This window comes from Triticum urartu, chromosome 6A (assembly GCF_056163025.1).
Source record: "Triticum urartu cultivar PI428250 chromosome 6A, HENAU_Tu73, whole genome shotgun sequence".
Taxonomy (NCBI): domain Eukaryota; kingdom Viridiplantae; phylum Streptophyta; class Magnoliopsida; order Poales; family Poaceae; genus Triticum; species Triticum urartu.
This window is the reverse complement of record NC_141878.1, coordinates 101,740,717-101,743,103: the sequence shown is the minus strand read 5'-3', so window position 1 is coordinate 101,743,103 and position 2,387 is coordinate 101,740,717. Positions and strand designations below refer to the sequence as shown.

The 2,387-nt window shown below is 50.1% G+C and overlaps 1 pseudogene; it reads left to right on the top strand.

Annotated features, from left to right (window-relative positions):
• The first annotated feature begins 726 nt into the window (after positions 1-726).
• On the top strand, positions 727-1,850 carry LOC147964242 (uncharacterized; annotated as a pseudogene).
• The last annotated feature ends 537 nt before the right edge of the window (positions 1,851-2,387 follow it).

The following is a 2,387-nucleotide window of genomic DNA, read 5'->3' as shown; positions in this document are numbered from 1 at the left end:
GTGGTGCTCCAGGGGAAACTCTGATCCTCGGATCGGGCGGTGGCGATGCTTCGGTGCCGTATCCTTCCTGAAGGCACCGTCTTGGAACCCACGGTTCGTCATATGCGGCTTCACTTCTTCGGATGAAGCCCCCGGCGGCTCTTGTAGTGCTAGGGTGTGTGTTGCTGCGCTCAGCGCCTATGTATCCTGCCTTGGGTGCGTATGTGTGTGTGTTTGTGTTGGGTGAGTACGGCTGTGTTTCGAGCACTGTGGATCTTTGCTTTATATATAAAGCGGGGCGAAAGCCTTTTTCGGTTTCATTGAATAATTACACAGGACTGAACTAAGAACGACTCTTCACTGCATGCAAGACAAAATTAATGGTTCCACTTCCACTAGAGGAGCAGGCGGCGCCGATTGACGCCGGCCGTGAGCTGCCCGGACTACGGAGCAGTAAACACGTCACTGTTGTGCCGGCCGGCCGGACAAGCGGAGGTTGCCACTTGATTTTGCACTCTTTGGCTATATCGAAATACAAGCGCGCGCTGACAAGAAAACTTTCATTTTAAACGACAGCTGGGCTGACCGCATTTCGATGTGGAGCAACCATCTACTGGCTACTGCTGCCTATATATGTGTTTCTAACAAATAAAACTGCTTCAATCAAGGAAACAGCAGCTCCCTGCTTCTATCGAAGTGAAGTGGTCACTCATGGATGATCACCAAAACACTTCTCCCCCTTGCAAAATGGTGGTCTCGACAGCGACAACGATCACCGATGACCGCCTGGCCGACCTCTTGCCGGAGATCTTCCTCCGCTTACCAACCCCAGCCGATCTTGTCCGTGCATCCGCCACTTGTATGTCCTTCCACCGACAAATCACCGACCGTTCTGTCCTTCGGCGCCTCCGCAAGCTCCACACCCCGTCCATCCTAGGCTTCCTAGATGAGACCGGGTTCAACCCCGTCGTCCCACCTCACCCCTCTGCATGTGCCGCCCGGGCCATCGCCTTCACTGCTGACTTCTCCTTCTCCTTTCTCCCTCCTCCCGCCCGCTGGATTGTCCAGGACATCCGTGACGGCCGTGTCCTCCTCAATCGCCGCCACACTGGTGAGAAAGACCGCAAAATATTCAACGATCGAGTGGTGTGCGACCCATTGCACCAGCGATACATCTTGCTTCCTCCAATTCCCGACAACCTATCCGCATCGGCGGAGGATCCAATTTGTGTGCTAAGTGATCCCTTCCTCGCTCCCCACGACGAGGAGTTGGCAGCAGTGGCGGATGATGAGATTTCGTTCCAAGTGATCTTGTTAGCAAGTTGACAGACTAAACCAGTTGCCCTCGTCTTCTCTTCGAGCACCCAACAATGGCGAGCGGCTAGGGGACATGCTTGGAGCGATTTGCTAGTCTACAAAGGTATGCTCTTGAGAACTTCAAGACCTCCTATGTTATCCCTACGCCACTACGCTTATGGATGCTTCTCTTGGAAGATAGAGTTTTGGAATGTCATGCTCGTGCTTAACACCCTAGGCATGGTGTTCTCCACGATTGGCCTACCACCCAAAACCATTGGGTATACCATTGTGGAGGCGGGGGAAGGCAGACTTGGAATGTTCAATTATGAAGGGAACAGCAGATCTGACTTCTGTTATAGCATTAGGCAAAGTAAAAGTGAGGATTCCACATCAAACGAGTGGCGGTTGGAGAAGACAATTTCAGTAGATTCAAGGTGCCAACAGTATATCGTGGGTGCAACTGAGAGGTACATGATATTGATAGGGGAAGAAAACAAATCATATGACAGCTCATCATTGGAGTGCCCGGGCTATGAATGTTTCGCACTAGATGTCAAGACTTTGCAGGTTGACAGGATGTGCAAGAAGAAACAAACCGATTCGGGCATATCCTGGACACACGTATATACTAATTATCCACCATCACTGTTATCACCATCGAAAATATGAAGTGGTAAACATTTCTATTACATCCTAGTTATATTATCACCTTCCTTTGTAATTATCACATAGCTTGTTGGGTGCTCTTTAAAACAAAGTTCCATGCTTGCTTGCTACTGCAAGCTGTAAATTTCTTTTTTTTTTGAGAATGCAAGCAGTAATTCTAGTTTACATGGTTTAATTAGAAGAGACTATTTCTTTTGTAATTTTATCTCATTATGTTGTTAGAGTCACCACACCTATATTTAGCTACATTCACTAGTAGAAAACAGGGTTTTGGTCCAGGCCGGGTCAGCCCATTAGTCCCGGTTCAGTCCAGAACCGGGACCAATGGGGGCATTGGACCCGATTCGTGAGAACAGGGGGCCGGCCGGGCCACGTGGGCCATTGGTCCCGGTTCATCCGGACCTTTTGGTCCCGGTTGGTGGGACGAACCGGGACCAATGGGC